Consider the following 26,140-nt stretch of genomic DNA (forward strand, 5'->3'; position numbering starts at 1 on the left):
GCAGACAGTGAAAAGCAGGGTGGAGCTGTGCCTGGGGGCACCTGCACTGCCCATGCAAAGTGCATGGGCAGTGCAGGGGCCCCCCGGGGCCCCGCAACTCCCCTTCCCGCCAGCCTTTCCATGGCGGTCTCTACCACCATGGACAGAGACCGCCATGGACAGGCTGACGGGAAGGGTAGTCATAATCCCCAGGGCAGCGCTGCAAGCAGTGCCGCCCTGGCGGATTATAACCGCCAGAACAACGATGGCGGGAAACCGGCGGTCCCGGTGGTGCGACCGCGTTGCTACCGCCGTGGTCAAAATATGGCGATTTGTACCACCAACCTGTTGGCGATATGTTCGCCAAAACAACCCCCGCGGTCTTTGACCGGCAGGTTTGTAATGAGGGTCTTTGTCTATTTTGAGGGCTCATTTTAATTGTATGCTCTGCTTGTTGGCATGAACATTTATGGCTTCTAGATGGGATTATAGGATCTGTCTACTATAACTGGCAAGGAGAGGGTGTAATGAGAACCTCTAGGACCCAGGTTGGTCATCCCTGTTTTAGCTTAGTTTTACAGTTCATGTTTTATTCACACTTTATTCATTTTATTAAGGCTGCTTTTTAGTAATGCCTATTACACATTTTCATCTGTTGGCTTCTATTCTGGGAAAGCAAGACACATGCTGCTCATTTAGTTAGCCTCCGCACAACATATAATCAGTACTTTCTGTCCAAGGCTATGGAACGTGATACACGATATGCTAGCCTGTGTTGCCCATTCAGGAGACAGCTTCTATAACCTAGACACAGCATTGCATAGGAACTGTATTTCCAGTGTTGTGTGGTTTATTATATAAACAGTGCACTGACCCAAGGAGGGCATTCCAACCACAACTGTCCTGGGACACATGCTGTGCGACATGCAGCTCAGCTAGCACTGATCTGCTAGCGTCCAAAGGGGATTGTAATCTGCACTATAGGCTGATTCATGACACTATTTCCAGGTATGGGACTGGGGCTATTCCCTTGGATCAGGCCAGGCAGAGGGTTACAACCACTATATTTTCAGAGTAGACATAGGGTTAGGTAGGAACCTCTACCACTTCTAGAACCACATGCACCATGGTTGGATTGTTTATCTCCTTTGCCATGTTAGTAATGTTGATTACCTCGCTTTGTTTCATCTGCGTAACTAACTCACTCTTTATATGCTAGATTACGATTGCTTTAGTATATGTAAAGAAAACTTATCTTGCATCTTTAGTCTCTCCTTGGCATGCATGAGTAGTTGTATGAAAGGGTTAAGATCTGTTTCCACGGCTTACCTGGTCAGTCGGAGAGCCATGTAAATGATTGCCCTAATGCATAAGAAGAGGGCACTGAATCAATTGAACTGTCTGTCAATCCTGTGGTCAGTATAAAGTGGGGCAGCGCTCCCCCCCAGGGACCACCACCTCCCCGGGGCTTAAATCACATTAGTGCGGGGTGGGTAGGCGTGTGCCTCCCCATCCCCCCCCCCACAGCCCCGGGCACCCCCACCTCCCTGGGGCTGATTAGAACAATAATCAAGGGGGTCAATTTCGGGGCCCTCCCCCCAGGGCCCGCCTCCTCCTTGGGGCTAAATAACTAATTAAGGTGGGGGTTCTGAGCAGCTACCTGCAGCCCCTGATACCGCCACCTCCCATGGGCAGAATTTGTAAATCAATGCAAGTGGGCACACAGGCCCCACAGCCCTGGGGACCGCCACCTCCCTAGGGCACAGATTTTAAAACATGGGGGGGGTCTGTTGGGGACCCCCGAGCCCTGTGACCACCACCTCCCTATGGCTATTTTAGTGTGGGGAGGACGCGCATTCCCCCTTGAGGAGCCTGGGGACCGCCACTCCCCAGGGCTGCCTCCTGCGACATCCCAGGGTACCCGCCCCGGGGCATAGCTGTTTGTTGTGACTTGACGGGAGCTTTGACAGCTCCCACCAAGTGAGAGCAAACACTCCGCTCGGATGAAATGAGAGCGGTCAAACAGCTCTCACTTCATGCGAGCGCAGGTTTCTTCTGTTTCCCTGCTCGCGGAGATGCAGGCAGGAAAACAGAGGAAACATTGCTCTCGCAGAGAAGGAGCTGCTTTAGCAGCTTCCTCTCTGTGACAGCAATTCCGGCCCCCACAGGAGGTGGGGAACCAGCTGGGACCACTGGGGCCTTCAGGCTCCTCTTGTGGTCCCCAACATTGTGACTGGGTGCCCTGGGGGGGCACCCAGGTGACATGGCCGGGCCCCGGGGTATCCCGATCCCCCCCAAAATTTACATAATTAGGCCAGGGTCTCTGGGGCTAAGATACGCCTGGGGAGGGAGGCCATGCATCCTCCTTCCCCCCAGAAAACATATTTAGGCCAGGCCCCTGGGAATGGGATCCCCAGGGCCAATATCGGCCTGGAGAGGGAGGCATGCAGACTTGCGTCCAATTACCACTGTACATGACCAAAGGCTCTGCACAGCTGGGTGGTTAAAGGGGTTGGTTGCAGGGCTGCGACCAGCCCCTAGCCATTCGCAACGTGGGGTTGAGTGGTTACAGGGGTTGGCCACAGGGCCAAAGGCTGTGTGCGGGGGTGGTTCGAATAATGTATAGTAATGAAAGTTACTTAATGTAAAAAAAAAACGTAGAAATTCACTTATAAAACCAAAGTTTACAGGGGCATTATAGTTAGGAAATAGAATTTTAAAAAATATAGAAATTTCATTAAAAAAACAAAGATTATAAGGACGTTATTGGCTCACATTGTAAACATACGAAACCATAGAAATTCAAATGTTATAGTTACAGTTATTTCAAGTAACTATAACTCGTATCCTAAGTTAACTATAACTTGCGTCCTCGCCATGCCCTGCTTATTACCCCACAAATGACAGCATTCATGACATCTGTGCTAACATCATTGATAATATCACTGTAACATCTGCAGTAAAATTATTGATCAGATAACTGTGAATAGCGGGAGCGCGAGTTACAGTTACATGACATAATTATAACAGGTGAATTTCTATGGTTTTGTATGTTTAAAATGTGAGCCTAACTATAACCTCCCTATAACCTTTGTTTTTTTAGTTGAAAAAATATATATATATATATTACCTAGTGGCATTCGCCAATAGTGAGTTATAGTTAGGACCATTTGTTCTATAGATGGAGCATTTTTTGTTTTGCCAGCTTCACAAATTTCCAAAACATATACTTAGGTCAGTTCAGCTGCTGTCTTGAAAGTTTCAGGGTGAGCCGTCAAGCGGGAGCTAAAAAACACTTTTTCCCCATTCTGCATCAATGGGATTTGTAAAATTTTTGAACACGACTACAGCCTGAACTACTGAATTGAATTACAACAAATTTGGCATAAAACAAGGTCTTGGTCCAGAAAACATTCCTTTTTTTTATTTGGTATAAATCCGTTCAGTGTTTTCAGAAATATTCAAGGGCAAAAAATATAGATATCTAGGGATGCGGATTTTCCAACTGTCCACGCGCTGATATCTGACTGGTTCCCAAAACCTCAACAAGGAATTGTTGTCAGACATCCTCGGACTTAGCTTCAAAAGTTAAAAAAATAAGAAAAGGGGCCAGGTTAGAGCCACCCTAACCCCTGAGCTCTGGTGCTGGGATCCCAGAGGGACTCCGCAGGGGTTTAAAAAGCCTTTTCTTAAAATATTAGGCGCAAACCATGGCAGATCCGCAGATCTGCCAAAGGTGGAAAAAAAAACAAAAAAAACAATAGGGATAGGAAGGACCACTTGCCCCCCTGGCAGCCCCAGTGACCGCACTCGTCCAGGCCCCCCCTTCCAGCCACCCCCGCTTCAGCCTTGGGACCACCACCTTCCTGGGGCTAATCTTAAATGAGAAGTAGGAGGGGGCGCATGGCTCCTCTGCAGCCCTGGGGTCCGCCACCTCCTTGGGGTTTGTCGTAGGTTGGACGATCAAGTACACCAGACTGCTTGTCTCTTTAAATAAGTATGATTTATTGTTCTTTTACAGAGTACTTTTCTTTTCTTTGGGATGAGTCTAAGGTAGGGGTTGGTAGACGTCTTCTCTCTTCTGGGCACTAATCTTGTCTTCTTCTTTCTTTTCTTTCCATAGGCCTCTCGGGAAGCGTGTGGAGACAGAAGAAGAATAGGTACTGTAAATGATTTGTTTACAACACTCTCTCTCTCTCTCTCTCTCTCTATCTCTTCTTTCCACTCTAATGTCTCAGCAATTAATTACTCTGTCTCTCTTCGTCTCCTCTGCTCTTATCTTGTCTTTTCGTACGGTTTCTTCCTTCACCCTTCTTTCCTTGTCTCACTCTTCTTCCCTGTTTCCTGTGGGGAGGGTTCCTCTTTTCTCTCTCTTCGCACTGTCCATTTTCTTATTACCACTATCCGGTTTTTCTTTTCTCCTTTCCCTTTCTTCCTTCTCTTTACCCTTTAATGTCTGGAGTTTGTCTGTTTCTTAATATTTGGCCTCTTTTCTTCCCTCCTGGTCTGCTTCTTTTCCCTTTTCTTTCCTTTTCTTATATTAGGTTTACAATCTCCCTGCGTTTTGTCTTTTCGTTTCTCAACCCCCTTTCTGCCCTGTTTTCCCACCCATCCGTGCTCGTTGTGTCCTGTGCCTGTCATTCCCTTCCTCCTCCCGCCCCTTCTCCCGTGTCGAACCCCGAACCTGGTTGGCCACGCTTCTCCTGAAGCGTGGCGGGCTCATGCGTGGGCTCCCTGGGGCCAGCGGTCTTCGTCCCTAGGTCGGGACTGTGAGAATGTCGGCTCCGGTTCACTCTCCTCCCATGGATTCCAGACGTCTCCTCCTTCTGTTCTTCCGTGGTCGCTCCGTCTCTGTGCAGTCCTCTCGCCGGTCGGCTCTTTCTGGATTCTCCTCCGGATCGTCTCCTCTTGAGGTGGTGGAGCCACCCCTTTTTCTGCCCATCCTTCCCGCGAACACTGTGGGGAGCCAATGGGAAGGCTTGCTCTGCGGGCTGCTTCCGGGCTGTCAGGGGCAGCGGCAGCACAAGTCGTACTTGTGTGCGGGTCGACATAGTCCGACCCGTCACAGACACTCCCCCTAGAGAGCATCTGTCGATGACGCTCAGGAGCTGGGTGGCGGGATAGGTAATCAGTATTCAACATGTGGCGGCCTGGAGAATGGATTACCTGGAAGGAAAAGGGTTGCAAAGAGAGAACCATCTTAGAACCCGAGCGTTCGTATCCTTGTTGCGAGCGAGCCAGGTGAGAGGCACATGATCCGTCAGCAGGGTGAAGGATCGCCCACTGAGATAATACTGTAAAGACTCAACAGCCCACCTAATGGCCAGACATTCCTTCTCAATGGTGGGGTAGTGTGTTTCCCTCGGGTGCAATTTCCTACTGATGTACAATATAGGGTGGACAGATCCGTCCGTTTGCGTTTGTGATAACACAGCCCCCAGTCCCACATCAGATGCATCATTTTGTAAGATAAAAGGGCTATGGAAATCTGGACAGCACAATACCGGATTGGTAGTCAAGACACTTTTGAGACGAGAAAAACTTTCAAGGGCAGTCTCGGGAAGGGTGGAGAAGTTTTTAGGAGTAGCATTCTTCAGTAAGTTGGTTAGGGGTTCGGCTATTGTTGAGAACTGTGGTATAAACCTTCTGTAGTAACCTACAAGACTGAGGAAGGTGCGTACGTCTTTTTTTGACCTAGGTACTGGGATCTGTTGGATTGCTTCAACCTTCTCTATTTGTGGATGGACCAGTCCCTGCCCCAAGAGGTACCCTAAATACCTGATTGTGGTAAACCCTAGTCTACATTTCTCGGGGTTAGCTGTTAATTGGGCTTCCCTCAATGCCTGTAGGATAGATTTCAAGTGATTGAGATGATCAGTCCATGTCTGGCTGTATATCACTATGTCATCTAGATACGCGGCCGCATATGGTTGGTGGGGACGTAAGACCTTATCCATTAGTCTTTGAAACGTGGCAGGGGCACCATGTAACCCGAAGGGTAGAACAGTAAACTGATACAACCCGGAGGGAGCTGCAAAGGCGTTTTTTTCCTTGTCTTCTGCTTTCAAGGGGATCTGCCAATACCCCTTCGTCAAGTCAAGAGTAGACATGTGTTGGAAAATGGGTCATTGGTAAGGGCAGGTAGGTACCTACACTTAGCAATAGGCCACTAACCTCCACTAAGGTCCAGTTAGGTCTCAGTAAATTAAACCCAGCTCAACCCTTGGTAGCTTGGCAACGAGCGTCAAGGCTTAACTTAGGAGACAGAGGGGGTTATTCTAACTTTGGAGGAGGTGTTAATCCGTCCCAAAAGTGACGGAAAAGTGACGGATTTACCACCAGCCGTATTACGAGTCCATTATATCCTATGGAACTCGTAATACGGCTGGTGGTATATCCGTCACTTTACCGTCACTTTTGGGACGGATTAACACTCCTCCAAAGTTAGAATAACCCCCAGAGTGTAAAGCATTCAAATATCACAAAACAGTAATTAAATAAAACACAGGAAACAGTTTAAAAATCCAAAACCAATTTATAAAAATAGATTATATTGTTATCTTTAAAATGACACCAAAACGAATACAATCGGATAAGGGGAACCGGAGATATGAATTTTTAAAGAATTATAATTTTTTTTAGCGCCTAGAAACAAAAAGCGCCAATCGGGTAATCTGGTTGCACCTCGACCGGGGCAAAGTCAAAGTTTAAGGCGGACAGCGATGGAGCCCTGCTCGGATACAGGCCGTGGGAGGCCTCGGTTAAAAGTTTACCTTCACACTTAGGGGGTCATTCCGACCCTGGCGGTCCATGACCGCCAGGGCGGAGGGCAGCGGAAGCACCGCCAACAGGCTGGCGGTGCTTCCTGGGCGATTCTGACCGCCGCGGTAAAGCCGCGGTCAGAAAAGGGGAGCTGGCGGTTTCCCGCCGGTTTCCCGCTGGCCCAGGGAATCCGCCATGACGGCGCTGCTTGCAGCACCGCCATGGGGATTCCGACCCCCTTCCCGCCAGCCTGTTTCCAGATGGCGGGAACGGGTGCCGTGGGGCCCCTGGGGGCCCCTGCACTGCCCATGCCACTGGCATGGGCAGTGCAGGGGCCCCCTAACAGGGCCCCACAAAGATTTTCACTGTCTGCTTTGCAGACAGTGAAAATTGCGACGGGTGCCACTGCACCCGTCGCACCTCTGCAACTCTGCCGGCTCCATTCCGAGCCGGCTTCATTGTTGAAGGGGCTTTCCCGCTGGGCCGGCCGGCGGTCTTCTGGCGGTCGCCCGCCGGCCCAGCGGGAAAGCCAGAATGGCCGCCACGGTCTTTCGGCGGGAACCGCTTGGCGGGCGGCGACCGCCGACCGCCGCGGTCAGAATGACCGCCTTAGTCTCTTTTTTGAAGATTTTCTTCAGCGGGACGAACTTGCCAGTCCAATCCGACCTCCTGGAGCCCTTCTCCGGATACGCAATGCGGGAATCCTCGCCAGAAGACCGTACCGCGGTCAAAAGACCGCGGCGGTCATTCTGGGTTTCCCACTGGGCTGGCGGGCGACCGCCAAAAGGCCGCCCGCCAGCCCAGCGGGAAACACCCTTCCACGAGGAAGCCGGCTCCGAATGGAGCCGGCGGAGTGGAAGGGGTGCGACGGGTGCAGTAGCACCCGTCGCAAATTTCAGTGTCTGCTAAGCAGACACTGAAATTCTAAGTGGGGCCCTGTTAGGGGGCCCCTGCAGTGCCCTTGCCTTGCATTGCACGACACCCGTTCCCGCCAGCCTGGTTCTGGCGGTCAAAACCGCCAGAACCAGGCTGGCAGGAAGGGGGTCAGAATCCCCATGGCGGCGCTGCCTGCAGCGCCGCCATGGAGGATTCTGCAGCCCAGGGGAAAACCGGCGGGAAACCGCCGGTTTCCCTTTTCTGACCGCGGCTTTACCGCCGCGGTCCGAATGGGCCTGGATGCACCGCCAGCCTGTTGGCGGTGCATCCGCGGTCCCCTACCCTGGCGGTCTCGGACCGCCAGGGTAGGAATGACACCCTTAGTCTCTTTTTCGAGGTGAAAATCCTTCGACCGGGGTAAACCTGGATCTTGATCCGACGTCCCTGGAGCCCTCCTCGGATACGCTGGCTGGAAGGTCCCGGTCAACTTTTTACCTTCGGACTTAGTCTCTTTTTCGGAGATTTTCTTTACCGGGACGAACCAGCAAATCAGGCCGGGTCGCGGTTGAGGCAAGCCGGCTAGAGTTGCCGCGGCGGGTCGTCCCTCTATGGAGCTTTTTTACAAAAGTTGTCCAAACTTCTCCAAACTTCTGGGGCTTCTCCCAGATGTCCTTTTAAAGTTCTTTTGGGGTCCACAGCTGAATCTGATTTTTGGAGGTTACATCTGGCTGAGTCCACCCACTGGTGTGGCTAAAAATCATAAACACACCCCTCCCCTGCCCTCTCCTAATCTAATCAAGGGGGCACCTAGTTGTCTGGGCTTGCAGGATGTGGGGGTGTTGCTGGTTGCTCCAAATGTCCTTCTCTGCCTTTGAAGACCAGTTTGGCAGCCCTCCCCCTTCCTGCCTCACCATCTGCTGAGGGGAGATTCCCTCCCACAGGCACATTCCTTTGTGTGAAGCCAGGCCACTTCACACGTCATCAAGGCAGCCTGGCCAGACTTGCTAGAGGCTGGCCAATCAGAGCACAGCAGCAAAAACAATGCAGGGCTGAAATTGGCAACTTTTCAGGTAAAGTTTAAAACTCTTTACCTGAACAAGTTATATTAAATCCCACAACTGGAAGTTGTGGGATTTATTACAACAATTAATTTGATACCAAATTCTTGGTATGCATCATTTAAGGAGACTTTAAAAATTAAAATAAAGTCTCCCCATTCTAGCCTATGAAGGCCATTTTCTACAATAAGGGAAAAACCAATTTGGCTGTTTTTACCTCACCAGGGCTTATAAAAATATTTTTATAAAGTCCCTGCTTATAGTTACATGGCACCCAACCCTAGGGGCACATAGGGCACACCTTAGAGGTGACTTATATGTAAAAATAAGGTAGTTTAAGACTTTGGAACTACTTTTCATTCCAAAGTCGAATTTGCATATAACTTTAATTTAAAAGCAGCCAGCAAGGCAAGTCTGCCTTTAAAATGACACTGGGCACCTCAGCAGTGCACCTATGGGTGCACCACCTATGCTGTGGTCCCTAAACCTACATGCCCTACCATATACTAGGGACTTATAGGTAGGTTCACTTAGTCAATTATAATTAGCCTAATTTGCATATCCATTTTACACAGAGAACTGGCCCTGGGACTGGTAAGCAGTACCCAGGGCACAGCCAAGAGTCAGTAAAACACCAGCAAAAAGTGAAAAATGGGGGCAAAAAGTTAGGGGGCCTCTGCAATCAGCCCTGTTTTCTCACAACATGAATCTAGCTTGTCCTAATCTTTCTAACAATTCGTCTATGCGGGGCATCGGGTATGCATCAAAATAGGTTTTTTCATTGACCTTCCTGTAATCCACACAAAACCGTGTACTTCCATCCGGTTTTGGGACCAAAACAACAGGAGAACACCACGGGCTGTTGGATGGTTCTATGATCCCCGTCTTCAACAAATTTTGGACTTCCTGCTTTATTATGTTTTTTTTGGCTTCTGGGATACGATAGGGTCTTTGTCTTGATATAGACTCGTTCTTGATGCGGATGCAGTGTTCAGCTAACAGGGTATGTCCGGGTTGTTTGGAAAATACATCTTTATAGGAATTAATGACCTGTGAGAGGGATATTACTTGTGGATCTAGGAGGGTTATATTGATCTGAGGTCTGGACTCTTCCTGACCGTGAGGGAGAGAAAGGGATGGGTACGGGATATCTCCTTTATTGTCGGTAGTGATGTGTTGGCTCGTTTGGACACTAATGGGTTCTTGCCACTTTTTTAACAGGTTTATGTGATATCTCTGTTCTCTACCATGTCTATGAGGGAGAGCCAATTTATAAGTCGTGGGGTTGATCTGCTCTACTACTTCGTACGGTCCCTGCCACCGTGCTAATAATTTATTCTCACTACTGGGAAGGAGGGCCAGTGCCTTATCTCCTACATACGAAGTATACTTCTGGTGTCGTATCCCTTCTTCTGTTTTCCTTGGGCCTCTCGGAGACTGGTGTGGGCCTTCTCCCAGACCAATTGTAAATTCTCCCTCAGTTCCTTGGTATACGTAAGGAGGTATTTTACTTCCTCGTCCGTCTCTTCCCAATGTTCGGCTAGCATTTCAAGAAGAGTTCGGGGTGACCGGCCAAATAACAATTTGAATGGACTATGACCTAGGGAGGATTGAGTATGCGTGCGTGTTGCGTATAGCACAAGGGGTAGTTTTTTTCTCCCAATCCCTTCCATCCTCAGCAATGCTTTTCCTGAGTAAAGATTTAATAGTCCGGTTGTATCTTTCCACGAGACCGTCGGTTTGTGGATGATACACTGATGTTCTAATTTGTTTTATCCCCAAGGTCTTACTTACTTCCCCCATAAGCCGGGTCATAAAAGGGGTGCCTTGGTCAGTTAAGATCTCTTTAGGAAACCCGACCCTTGAGAAAAACTCAATCATTGCTTGGGCTATTAATTTTGTGTGCATGCTGGGGAGGGGAATAGCCGCAGGATAGCAGGTGGCGTAATCAACCAGCACCAGGACGTACTGTCTACCTCTACTGGACGGAATGAGAGGACCGATGATATCCATGCCAACCCGGGAAAAAGGGGTCTCTATAATTGAGAGTGGCTGTAATGGAGCAGGGGTTTGTGTGGTAGGGTTGTGTAATTGGCATTTCGGACAGTTCGAGCAATATCTACGAATATCCCCGAAGACCCCAGGCCAATAGAATCTCCGGAGTATTGCCTCCCCGGTCTTCTCCCTACCTAGATGCCCTTCCCCTTGGTCCCCATGAGCCAACTGTAGAACCTGTTGTCGGTGACTACCGGGGACTAATAATTGTCTCTGCCTGCCGTCAGTAGACTGGGGAAGCCTATATAAGAGATGGTTTTGGATGAGGAATATCGGTCCCATCCCAGGTTCCTCGTCACTCAAAGCCTTTTGCCATGCGTTCTTTAAGGAGGGATCGTCCCTCTGATTCTGTCCAAAATCTCCTGCCACTGTATATACCTTGCCTATGGCTCCTGGATTCGTCTCGCTGTTTCCATAGTCTTTTCTCGAATATTGTTGTTTTAGTATCCTTTTCTGTCGTTTACTTAGACGGATTCTGGGTTGCCGACTATTTACCTTTCCTGCATCATATGGCACTTCTTCCCACCACTTTTTCATAACATGTTCCTGTCCTGCTTTGGTCAATAAAAGGGAAAAGGCCGTATAATCAGTCCCAATGATAACATCTTCTTCAAGGTGAGGTAATACCCCCACCTTGAGATATTCTTCCTCACCTCTCCACTGAAATTTGATGATTGCCACCGGATAGTACTCCTGGTCCCCGTGGACACAGGTGATTAATACTTGTGCCTGGGTTAACCATTGTCCGGGTTCGACCAGTTCTTGACGTATAACACTCTGGCTGCAACCCGAGTCCACAAGGGCTACTCTTTCCTTTCCATTGAGCTAGATGGGGAGGGTATATGTAGGTTTGGTTTCTCCGGCCCAAAACACCCTTCCTTTTGTGACTCCGATTTCCATTGGTTCTTCCATGTCCTTTTTCTGGGGGCAATACCGTGCTATGTGACCCCATTCCGAGCAGTGATAGCACTGAGGTCCGGTCGTGGGGAAAGAGGATTGGAGAGGATGGGGTATCTGTACCCTGCCGGAATCGTGTGTACCCAGAGGCCGTAAGGTGGCTCCTTTTCCGATACTGGGACGCACAGGGGAGGGAACTGGGGTTCTGCTGGGGTTTGCTCTAAAGTCTGGACTCCTGTGAAATGCACAGGCTAGCTCAATGGCCGTCTCATTGCTCAACCCGGGGTGTTGGCGAACCCAATTACGGGTAGTGTTGGGTAGGGTGTCTAAAAATTGTTCCAATACGATTATGTCAAACATCTCTTCTCGGGTCTTCTCAGTGGGATGCAACCATCGACCAGCAGCATGTTGTACCCTGTAGTATAGGGTATGCGGGCTCTCCTGTGGAAGCCACTTCATGTGGCGGAATTTGGACCGATAACTCTCGCTGTCAAGTCCTACCCTTTCTAGGATGGTCTTCTTTATGTCTTTATATGGGAGATTACCAGTAGGATTGATGGCTTGGTACGTTGCTTGTAGTTGTCCCGTCAATAGTGGGGCAATATATTGCCCCCACTTATCTTCTGGCCAACTAGCCGAGCTTGCCACTCTTTTGAAATTAAGGAAAAAGGAGTCCGGGTCTTCCTGGTCCTGATATTTTTGTAACACACTACTTGGTACGTTGGGATGTACCTTAGTGTGGGCGATGGTCTCAGTTAGTTTGCCAAATGCGGTCTCATGGACTAGTTGGTTGTTGGCCATAATTGTGGCCTGGCTCTTAAGGGCTGTTTGTAAGGCCTCACGCTCCTCTCGAGCGTCCTTCATCTGTTGTTCCCACATTAATTGGAGATGACGTTGCCCCTCCGCTAACTGCGCTATAACATCTGCCATGGTGGGTTTTTCCTCCATTCTGGGGATTTAGTTGGAGTAAATCCCACTTCTGACACCACTTTGTCGTAGGTTGGCCGATCAAGTACACCAGACTGCTTGTCTCTTTAAGTAAGTATGATTTATTGTTCTTTTACAGAGTTCTTTTCTTTTCTTTGGGGTGAGTCTAAGGTAGGGGTTGGTAGACGTCTTCTCTCTTTCTTTTCTTTCCATAGGCCTCTCGGGAAGCATGTGGGGACAGAAGAAGAATAGGTACGGTAAATGATTTGTTTACAGCACTCTCTCTCTCTCTCTCTCTCTCTATCTCTTCTTTCCACTCTAATGTCTCAGCAATTAATTACTCTGTCTCTCTTCGTCTCCTCTGCTCTTATCTTGTCTTTTAGTACGGTTTCTTCCTTCACCCTTCTTTCCTTGTCTCACTCTTCTTCCCTGTTTCCTGTGGGGAGGGTTCCTCTTTTCTCTCTCTTCGCTCTGTCTATTTTCTTATTACCACTATCCGGTTTTTCTTTTCTCCTTTCCCTTTCTTCCTTCTTTTTTCTCTTTAATGTCTGGAGTTTGTCTGTTTCTTAATATTTGTCCTCTTTTCTTTCCGCCTGGTCTGCTTCTTTTCCCTTTTCTCTCCTTTTCTTATATTAGGTTTATGATCTCCCTGCGTTTTGTCTTTTAGTTTCTCAACCCCCTTTCTGCCCTGTTTTTCCACCCGTCCGTGCTCGTTGTGTCCTGTGCCCGTCGTTCCCTTCCTCCTCCCGCCTCCCGTCCCTTCTCCTGTGTCGAACCCCGTACCTGGCTGGCCACGCTTCTCCTGAAGCGTGGCGGGCTCATGCGTGGGCTCCCCGGGGCCAGCGGTCTTCGTCCCTGGGTCGGGACTGTGAGGATGTTGGCTCCGGTTCACATGGATTCCAGGCGTCTCCTCCTTCTGTTCTTCCGTGGTTGCTCCGTCTCTGTGCAGTCCTATTGCCGGTCGTCTCTTTCTGGATTCTCCTCCGGATCGTCTCCTCTTGAGGTGGTGGAGCCACCCCTTTTTCTGCCCATCCTTCCCGTGAACACTGCGGGGAGCCAATGGGAAGGCTGGCTCTGCGGGCTGCTTCCGGGCTGTCAGGGGCAGCGGCAGCACAAGTCGTAGTTGTGTGCGGGTCGACATGGTCCGACCCGTCACAGGGTTTTAATTAAATAGAATGCAGGGGCTGCATGTCCCCCACAGCCCCAGGGACCGCCACCTCCCGAGGGCTAATAACTAATTTTGATGGTGGTGGGCCACCATCCACCACTGCTGCCCCGGGATCCGACACCTCCCCGGGGTTTTAATTAAATACAATGCTGGGGCTGCCCCTCTCCCACAGCCCCGGGGAGCGCCACCTCTCCAGGGCGGGGACCACCACCTTCCCGGAGCTATTTTACATTGGAGGCCCCCCGCCTCGAGGAGCCAGTAATGGTCCTGGGGACCGCCACCCCCCAGGGCCGACTCCTGCTTTGTCCCTAACTATAACTTTTGTCCTAATGAAACTATAACTTGTGCCCTCGCCATGCCCTGCTAATTAACTCACAAATTATGGCACTCATGACACCTTTGATATTATCATTGATATTATCAATGTAATATTTTCAGTAACATTTTTGACCAAAAAACTGTGCATGGCGGGGGTGCGAGATGTAGTTACCTTAGGGCACATGTTATAGTTACTTGAGATAAGTATAACAAGTGAATTTCTATGGTTTTGTTAGTTTAAAATGTGAGCCTACCTATAACTTTAACTTTTGGTATTTTAAGTGAAAACATATATATAGTCACCACTAGGTAGTTATAGTTAGGACCTCGTTTCAATAGAAAAAGTGTTTTTTTGACTTGCCCATATCTGTGGCGTCGGTTGATGAATCTTCACAACATTTTCCCAAAAAATGTGACACTCACATTACCTGCTCTATGGAAAGTTTCTGGGTGAATTGTCAAGCGCGAGCTGGAAAAAATGGGAGGTCCAAAAACATGTTTTCTCCCTGATAACAGGAATAGAGCCCAAACCGCAGGACGGATTTACACCAAATTTGGCAGAGAGCTAGCTCTTGGTCCAGAACGTGCCCTTTTTGTGATTTGGTGTAAATCCGTTCAGTAGTTTTCTACTTTGTATATACTGGGACGCAGATCCATTGCGACTCCTGCTCGGAGCGTCGCTGCTCCACACACCAAAAGCAGTACTGTGATTGGCTGGCCGCAGCCTGTGCAGAAACGTGCGGCTACCGTTTTATGAACTGGGTCACGGTCCCGGGGAATGAAAATAGGGGGTAAAAAGAATAGAAGGGTTCAGGGTAGAGGTATTCTGACCACATGGTGGCATTTAATGGGTGTCTGAGGGACCTCTTATAGGTTTTAAAAAGCTCAAAAACCTTTTTTTTTCAATGTGCGTGAAGTCGCAGCGTGGCAGCCCATGTAACTCACTTACACACTATTGTAACCACTCACAGACCTATTCAGACACTAATGCACCCATTCACAGACCCACACAGACACTTGTATACCCACTCACAGCCCCACTCAGACACTAATGCACCCACTCATAGACCCACTCACACACTCACACACCCAGTCACAGACCCACAAAGATACTTGTACACCCACAAACTCACACACTTACTCACAGACCCACTCACACACTCATGCACCCACTCACATACCCACACACCCACTCACACACTCATGCACCCATTCAGAGACCCACTCACACACATAACCACACATAGACACACACACTTGTACACCCACTCATAGTCTCTCAGACACTCACCACCCACTCACAGACCCACTCAGAAACTCACACACCCATTCACAGACCCACACAGACCCTTGTACACCCACTCACATACCCAGTCAGACACTCACAAACCAAGTCACAGACCCACTCACACACTCATACACCCACATACCCACTCAGAGACCCACTCAGACACTTACACACTCACTCACAGACCTACTTACATACTCATGCACCCCTCACACACCCACTCAGACACTCATACACTCACTCAGACCCACTCAGACACTCACACCCACTCACAGACCCACTCACACACTCATGCACCCACTCACAGACCCATGTACACACCCACTCACAGACCCACACAGACACTTGTACACCCACACATACACTCATACGCGCACTCACAGACCCACTAAGTGACTCATTCTCCCACTCACATACCCACTCACACACTCAGACAGCCAGTGACAGACCCACTCACAGACTCATGCACTCACTCACAGACCCACTCAGACACTCACACAGCCACTCACAGATCCACTAAGACACTCACACACACTCTCACAGACACACTCAGATACTGAGGCACACACTCATAGACACACTCAGACACTTATGCACCCACTCACAGACCCACAATGACACTTGAGCACTCATTTACTCACACACTCAGACCCACTCACACACTCATGCACCTACTCACAGACCCACTTAGTGACTCATGCACACACTCACATACCCACTCAGTGACCCACTTACGCACCCATACATAGACCCAGACACTTGTACACCCACTCACAGACCCACTCAGACACTCACACACAGACTCACAGACCGACCCACACAGATACTCGTACACCCACTGACACACCTACTCACACATCCACTCACCCACAGACCCACTAATACACCCATTGGCATACCCGCTCACAGACTTACTCACACACCCATTCAGAAGCTCACATATGTTTTCACAGACCCACACAAGCACTCACAAACCGAGTCACATACCCAATCACACACTCATACACCCACTCACAGACCCACTCACTCAGAGACCCACTCAGACACATGCACACACACTCACATACCCACTCACACACTCATGCACCCCTCACACACCCACTCACACACTCATGCACCCGCTCACTGGCCAACACAGATACTCATACACATACTCACATATCCACTCAGACACTCACACACCTACTCACAGACCCACTCATGCACCCACTCAAAGACCCACTAAGTGACTCATGCACCCATTCACATACCCACTCAGACACTCAAACACCGAGTGACAGACCCACTCACCCATCCACTCACAAACCCACTCACACTCATGCACCCATTCACAAACCCACTCACACACATGTGCACCCACTTACAGACCCAGACACTCACACATCTACTCACAGATCCACTCACACACTCATGAACCCACTCAGACACACTGAAACACTCATGCACCCATTCACATATCAGTGACTCACACATCCACCCACAGAGCCAATTAGACATTGACACAGGTATTGAGAAAGCTTTTGGGACAGGTATAGGTTAAAACAAAGGTATATGAATAATATGTTTGAGCTGACTCCAAGATTTTTGGAAAAATAAATCAGATTTTGTTTGAAAATTAACTAGTGTTTGGGAAACAGGTTGGCTCTGAGAAAAGCCTTAGGGCCTGATTACGAGTCTGGCGGTCACAAGACCACCAGACTCGCGGTGGCGGTCGGACCACCATGGCTGCGGCAGTCCGACTACCACATTACGAGTTTGCCAGGTGGACCCACCAACAGACCGCCGTATCTGCCAGGATCCAAGCTCCCAACAGACTGATGGCAGTTCTGGTTGTAATCAGCCCAGTGCTGCCCTGCTGATTACACCCTTGTTCTCTGCCAGCCTTTTCATGGCGGTTTCCCCACCATGAAAAGTCTGGCAGAGAACAAGTGCTGGGGAGTCAGGGGGGACCCTGCACTGCCCATCGTATGGGCAGTGCAGGGGTCCCTCTGCCCAGCACCATTGGAATGCGCACTGCCTGCTTTGCAGACAGTGTGCATTCCGAGGGTGCTGGTTGGCCCCCTTTGTGTGCTACTAGATAGCACTCAGCACATTTAAGGGAGCTGAGTGCTGTCTTGTAGCACTGTTCCCACCAGTCTGACTGGCAGGAATGATGTATTTCAAGGTTTCCACCAGTCAGCCAGATCAAACCGTCAGAAATCTTGTAATAGGGCGGGGGCACCACCACCATGGCAGTGGTGTCCTCCCCGCATTTTGGCAGTCCCGCGTTGGGACCGCCAAACTCGTAATCAGCCCCTTAGTGTTTATTGCGTGTATATGATGAGTACACATAAGAGCGGATGCAGAGTTTCAAGTTGCTCAGAAACACCATGTTGCCTTCGTCCGTGAAGGGAAACACCATCTCTTCTAAATATTCAATCCATGTCAAAGTGCAGGTTATTATTGTAGATAGAGCCCATGTTGTGGTCTCTGAGAAATGCGGGGACAGTTCTATGAACATGTTTCCTGGCTTTGTCTATTTGTGGACAGAATTCAGTTGACCACTTCCATTTCTGTCTTTGGTATATGTTAGAAAACACCAAGGCAGTGTGAGGGTAAAGTTTCATTAAATGAACAAAGTTATCCTTCATTAGGATTTTGAGTCCTACCCTAGTCAGGGTGCCCAGGTCATTACCACCACAGTATCCAATCATGAGGTGAGGGGGTTGGGAATTCACAATGCTTTCAACCAATGGAAGCAATTGACGCCACTTTAACCTTCTCTGGCCAATTCAAGTAATATCCGCATTAGGCAAACCCAGGTCCCTGACAATGCCACTTCTTCTAGCATACTCACTAGCCCAAAAACATAGCTATGACCTACAATCCACACTCTAATAATTTTGAAGGGAAGGAACAGTAGCACACAGGAGAAGGCTGGAGCTCAATGAGGCAGATTTCAGAATGTGAGGTGGTTAAAAAAAACATGGAGGGCAGCTCCTGGTTTAAAAAAACACACATTTCATTAGATATTGTAAATACATTTGTAGATAAAAGTAGGTAGTGATTTAAAACATTGTCAGTAGATCTGTGATTGGCTCTGATTATCACACAAACAAGTAATGCTATTTTGAATATGCTTACATTCTGTTACAGTCAGCCACGCCTGTTACAGAACAACTGAAGGCTAGTATGCTGCAGATAGGCAGACGGTGCTGTAGACTTGATTTACTGATACAGTGGAGTGTTCCAAAGGAGGTTGCTATGGCAGCTGAGGTGAAAGACTGGGGGGAAGGGAGTTAGTAAAACATAGTTAAAAAGTTCAAATAAGACTTGTTTTGGTAGAGTAGCTTTTGAAAAAAAAAAATTTACAACATACAATTCACTATTATCATTGTATGTTAAATGTACCTGAAAATGACCAAAACAGAAAAGTCAATACATTTTTGAACCCCCGACTCTAGCCACATACACAACCAAATTGGGCTTCTTTCTAAAACTACAAGGAAGGGTTAACAGCCAATAACCATTCCGATGTGGGATAAGAAAAATAAAATATACAAGACAGTTTTTGATTTGTTAACTAAGACAGTATCACTGAGACCAAAGTTGAATAGGTTGCCATTAATTTTTCCTTGGTCTGAGTGTGATGTACCATTCTTATGCTGAGATTTCATGCTTATAAAAAGAAAAAAGTTAAAGTGATATCGTGACAGTATTTTATCTATCAACAAAAGCAGTTTAACAGGTATTTGAATTAGTGTATGTACATAACAAATGTGTATTAACAACTATGGGGGTCATTCTGACCCTGGCGGCCGGTGACCACCAGGGTCACCGACCACGGGAGCACCGGCAACAGGCTGGCGGTGCTCCCGAGGGCATTCTGACCGCGGCGGTTCAGCCGCGGCCAGAAAGGGTAAACCGGCGGTCTCCCGCCGGTTTACCACTGCCCTTGTGAATCCTCCATGGCTGCGGAGCGCGCTCCGCAGCCATGGGGATTCTGACACCCCCTACCGCCATCCTGTTCCTGGCGGCTCTCCTGCCAGGAACAGGATGGCGGTAGGGGGTGCCGCGGGGCCCCTGGGGGCCCCTGCAGTGCCCATGCCCATGGCATGGGCACTGCAGGGGCCCCCGTAAGAGGGCCCCGCAAAGTATTTCAGTGTCTGCTAAGCAGACACTGAAATACGCGACGGGTGCAACTGCACCCGTCGCACCCCTGCAACTACGCCGGCTCAATTCTGAGCCGGCGTCCTCGTTGCAGGGGCATTTCCTCTGGGCCGGCGGGCGCTCTTTTGGAGAGCGCCCGCCGGCCCAGAGGAAATGTCTGAATGGCCGCCGCGGTCTTTTGACCGCGGTGCGGTCATTCAGCGGCGGTAATGACCCCCTATGTCTGTAGCTAGGAGGGATACAAATTTATATGACATGGACAAAAGTATAGTGTCTCAGATACAGCCAGAGAGGTATTGATACATTTATTCAAATGTGTAGTAAGGTATTTGCTATTTGAGAAACTGATTTAACACTAGGAGATTTTAAACCACACCTTTTGTGTGGTACAGCAGACTTTATGCACAGACTTTCAGTTCCAAGTTGAGTTAGCCTTTAAACACACTTTCTAAGACTTAGAGATCCTTTTCACTAGATACAACTTATGTCTAAGGTAGGATATATATAGGTTATAGGAAGAGTGGTATATGCTTACAAGGTAAGAGATATTGTTTGAAGTTTATCACTTTAAAGTTGTACTTTATCACTTCTGCACTTGCAGATCCAGATGATGTATCATAGGTCCAGTGTCTCACCTATACTGTGTGTCACAAACCTGTTCTGAAAAGCATAGTCGAACTTACTCACCCAGTCAAAAAGATATTTTGGAAATTATATATTTGAGAACATATTCACAGAGTACACCCAGGCACACACTCATGTATACGCTAAGGCAACCAATCACACACTCATACATACATTAACACACCCAGGCATACACTCATACATACACTAATGTGCACAGGTACACACTCCATGCTTACTCTGAGACACCCAGAAGCCTTCATTGGCTTCCGGTAGCCCAGCGGCTTTCTTTCAAGGCACTCTGCATCACTCATAAAGCTGTCCATGGGATTGGGCCCAACGTTTTGACCTCCAAGCTACAATTCTATAGGCCTAATAGGCCGTTGCGGTCTGCTTCTGCCTATCGAATTCAAACCGTCCGTACTAAGAAGGCGAAATGGGGAGATAAAGCGTTTACCATTGCGGCCGCCAAAATCTGGAATTCACTCCCGTTGAATCTTAGGCAAGAACATAACCATTTAAGATTTAGGAGATTGGTTAAAACGTGGCTCTTCCCGCAATAACTGGGGATTCTGCCCCACCTCAGTCAGCGCTTCGATGCCCACGGGTTGGAATGCGCTTTACAAATACTCAATACATACATACATACATACACACTGATGCATACAGCTGCACTCCCATATACACACTGATGCATATAATGACCCATTCAGGGACATGCTCATGTATAGACTGACACACGGAGACACACACTGATGCATACATTGACACACCCAGGCACACACTGATGCATACAGTGCCAAACCAGGCACGCACTCGTATGTATGTATGAGTGTGTGCCTAAGTATGTATTCACATTGATATACTTAGGCACATACTCATACATACAATCGTAGTCCCAAGCACACAGTAATATATATAATGTAACACCCAGGCACACACTGTGGTATATGCTGAGACATCCAGGCACACAGTGATACATACACTAACACAATCAGGTACACACTAATGCATACAGTGACACACTAACTCACACATTCATGCATATACTAACGCACACAGACACATACTCATTCATATAGTGACACACCTCAGGCACACACTCAAACATATGCTGACACACCCAGGCAGACACTCATACATACACTGAGAGATCCAGACATACACCCATGCATACACTGAGACACCCAGGCACACACTGACACATACACTGGTACCCATAGGCACACTCTGATGCATATGCTGACACACCCTGCCAGATACATATACATATACATACACTGTCATACCCAGGTACACACTGATGCATATGTTGACATAACCAGGCACACACCGCTGCCTACTCAGAGACTCCCAGCAACACACTGATGCATACGTTGAGACAACCAACCACACATTCATGTATAGACTGATGCACCCAGTCACATTCTGACTGATACAGAACACAACCAGGCACATACTTATGTATATACTGACACACCCAGGAATAGATAGACGCATATGCTGACACACCCAGGATCATACTTAGGCATACACTACTGTACCCAGAGACACACTGATGCATGTGATAAGATACTGAGGCACACACTAATCCATACAGTGGCAGATCGAAGTACACACCGATACGTACAGAGAAAGCCAGTGACACACCCAGACACATACTGCATACATTGACAAACCTAGGCACACACTGATGCACACACTAACACATTCAATCAGACACTGACCCAGACTCTAAAACACAAAGGTGGACACTGATATATACATTAATACACACAAGCAGCCACTGATGGATAAACTGACACACCGTTAACAGACTCAAGCATGCACTAGCACACATAATGACATACTTATACATACACTGATACACCCAGTCACATACTGATCCGTACACTAACACACCCAGGCACACACTTATGCATAGATTGAAACACTGTGGCATAGCTGGATGCATACGCTGACACACCGAGAATGACACTTATGCATACACTAACGTACCCAGAGATACACTGATGTATGTGATAAGATACACAGGCATGCACATTGACACACCCAAGTACACACTGATGCATACAGTAAAAACACTGAGTCAGACACTGATTCCTTTAATAACAGATTCATGCGTCCTCTGCTTTAAATATGAAAACTAACAGACGTAGAGTGCCTACAACATAAGGATGAGACTATTTGCATTAGAATTAAATGCTTATGATATATAATTGAACAGTAATGAAAATGTAACTATGTTCATATCTGTTTTGATTTCAGACGTCTATTTGTATATAAAAACAGACATCTAAAATACCAAAAAAACCAGAAACACAAAAGAAACTGAGGAAAGCATACTGTCTACTTGCAACAGTTAAGCAAAAGGGACAACATGTAGACAATGTGTTTAAAGAGAAAAGAGCTGCTGGTAAGAAAACCAAAACATTTCATAAAGTTGTATGTGGGAAACTGCAAAGTCTGCAAAATCAAATAAATAAAAAGGAAAGTTTGAAATCAGCCAAAAAAGGACACTTATCACATCACAATAATAGTAAGAAATTAATGAAAAAAGCAGATAGCTTAACCAGCAGACAGCAACAGTTTAAGGAAATTAGATAAAATGTTCCATGGAAGGATAATTCAGAATCCTAATAAAACTATGAAGCAGTACAAAAGGAGAAGAGAAGTAGTGAAACAAAATGCTGTTGTTGATATTTGCCTTATAGAGAAGGCTTTTATTTTGATTCACACAAGAATGAGAACACTGGATAAAACAGTGTTGTGTATGAACAGATGCAGCCAAAGGAAAAGACGTGTTAGTAAAAGTATTTTTTAGTGGTGAATAGAAGTATAGCTCCAGTACAGAGCCTTTCTTTAATGAAGAAGGGTACTTCCAAGAGAACATGCAGTGTTGCATGCAGTTGATTCAACTAGTTGATGGTATGAGGTGAAGGATGGTATTCCCTTTGAAAAAAGAAGAGATTGTTCCTAGAAATGTTGAAGAAGTGATAGCTGAAGAGGTACGGGGAAGGAGTAGACAGGCCCTTGTATACAAATGGAACTATAGCAGTATTTGTAGTATTCAGCAGCAATCAGTTGATTTATTAATAAGTTTTGTATGTGATTTGCCATTCAGAAATCTGAAACAAAAACTTCAATTGTGCTAGGATTAGAACCATACAAAGTAAGAAAGTATAGTAATTTACAAGGACATTCGCTAGCATGCCTATCAAGGAAAGTGTGTCAAAGCACCTTTCTTCACTTTAAAATGTTGGCAATTCACCACTCAAAAATGCTACATTACATTCAGAGGAGTTACAGAAAGGCCTTAAAGAAAGAGTAGTGTGTTTACCACTAGACTTTAAACAGAATATTGAAACTGTGGGGGTAGACAAAGACATCAATGATCCACTTATCATTTTAGTAAATGATGTACCAACTAAGAATAAAAAAAATCTGGTAAGAGTATGTAAAACAAACAACATTATACCTGGTACAAAAATAATGTTTATTATCAAAATTCTGATGTTGAACAAGATATAGCAAATGGGAAACTTTGCCATCAAGTGGCCAAATAGAAAAAGTAGATTGATCCAGATCAGAAGAAATTCATGAGCACTATAGCATCCATCCCTTACTGTCTAAAGACGTCATCATAATGCTAATGAGCTCTTTCAAATGAAACAAGCAAAAGGAGCACCCATGAGTGTGTGGGGAAAAGGTTTAGAGGCTCGCTGTTTTCCCCAGTTGTTTCCCACTGTAGCAGGTGGTCACTATGATAACCGGCTCATACAAATACCAGCAGCTGAATATCGATCATCACAATTATTTCCAGAGGATCCATGGTTTTGCCAGTGTATTCCATACATATTTCATCTTCTGTTTGAGAGTGACTTGTGTGGACTTTCATATGCAGTAAACCACAACTAAAGACAGGAGTTAATCTTCAAAATCTCTCTGCAAGACAATTTGTTGACAAAGTTCATGCAAAGGACAAAAACATAGAATACAACTCAATTTAATGGCATACCAATGTGTTACCAACAAGTATTGGTATTGTTGTCATGGAGAACTCAAATGAATGCTGAGAAACCTGGGTGCATCTACCTGGTTTCTTACCCTTAGTTGCACTGAGTATGTGTTGGATGACCTGCTTGAATTGTTGAGAGAGGTGAACTCAAACCTAAAGCACATCAATGTAAAGACATCTGGAGAACTTTGCTCACTAGATCCCACTAATGTTTGTAGATATTTTAACCACAGTTTCCAAGCTATGCTGGCTTTCATCTTGGAAAAGTAACTGATTTATTTTTGTGTAAAGAGTACCAAGCAAGAGGTGCTCCACATATTCATGTGCTGATGTGGATAAGCAACACACCCAAATTTGGAGCAGACAGTGATTAGTCTGTACGCTCTTTCATGGAACAGTTTGTGACATGCACTATACCGAAAGACACTAGTGAAAGAGGGCTCAGACAACAAGTTTTGCATTACCAAACACATAGATGTGGGAAGTACTGCCATCATAAATATAGATCCAAAAGAAATGTTTACACAAGATGTCAGGTTGGATTTCCACAACCCGTCATTTCCAAAAGAAGAGTGAACAGCTTTTTGTCTTCAGTCAGGCATACAGTGGCACGTAAATCACCAATAACAGATATAACCTAAGAAAAACAGAGACTTCCAAATATTTTAATGACTATAATCCTGTGATTCTGAAAATTTGGAATAATAATATGGACATACAGTTTGTTGCAGACAACTCCATCGCTGTGACTTGGTATGTCACTTCATACATTACAAAATCCAAAACGACAAAGATGAAGGACTCAGTTACTCACCTATGCACTCACTGACACACCCAATCACTCACCGCAACACCAGTTATGCACACTCAATCACTCACCTCTACACCCACTCGCACACCCACACAGTTACCTATAGTTTCTTACATACCTACTCACTGTTCCATACAACACTGTTACACCCACTTATCCACCCATACAGTCACTCAAAATGTCACTCACTCACCCAGCCACTCAGACACCTAGTATCACCACTTCTGGTACTCACACCCACACACACTCACCCATAAGCCAGTCACTCAGCCACTAAATCACTGAGTCAGCCCCTCACACACCCATTCACCCACCCATAGACATACTGGGGGTCATTACAACATTGGTGGTAAAAGATGCTTACCGCCGTGCAGAAGACCGCCAATACACCGCGGCGGTGGCGGCATTCCGCCACAGCTATTATGACACACATCTTGGAATCCGCCGAAATTCAGACACCCACACAACACCGCCATACCAAAGGTCAATGATAAACTGTCGGAAACAAATCCTCCACCTCCACGCCAACAGAAACACGCCCATGCTATTACGACCCACGAATCCACGCGGCGGTCTTTCAACCGCGGTATTCCATTGGCGGTACACACCGCCACGCTCAAAATACACACACATCTCCAAAACACCGCCACATTGGACAGTTACAAATACACACACCTGATACACATACAAACAACACTCCCACACACCAAACACAATATAAAACACACACCCACATCACCCACAAACCCCTACGACCAAAAATTAGACACAAAGGCGACAGAGAGAGCACAGCAATAGACAACCCCACTACACAGAGGCACACAACACCATCACCCACACAACATCCACGCACAAAACACCACACACCACTACACTCACCACACTCATCACCACATACACCACACCACACATCACCCACTCCACCCCCTGGCACGCCAAAGACACCCCCGCTTCTCCAAGGAGGAGCTCAGGGTCATGGTGGAGGAAATCGTCCGGGTAGAGCCACAGCTATTTGTCTCACAGGTACAGCACACATCAATAGCCAGGAAGATGGAGTTATGGCGCAGAATAGTGGACAGGGTCAACGCCGTGGGACAGCACCCAAGAAATAGGGAGGACATCAGGAAGAGGTGGAACGACCTACGGGGGAAGGTGCATTCAACGGTCTCCAGGCACAACATCGCGGTACAGCGGACTGGTGGCGGACCCC

This window comes from Pleurodeles waltl, chromosome 7, assembly GCF_031143425.1.
Source record: "Pleurodeles waltl isolate 20211129_DDA chromosome 7, aPleWal1.hap1.20221129, whole genome shotgun sequence".
Classification (NCBI taxonomy): Eukaryota; Metazoa; Chordata; class Amphibia; order Caudata; family Salamandridae; genus Pleurodeles; species Pleurodeles waltl.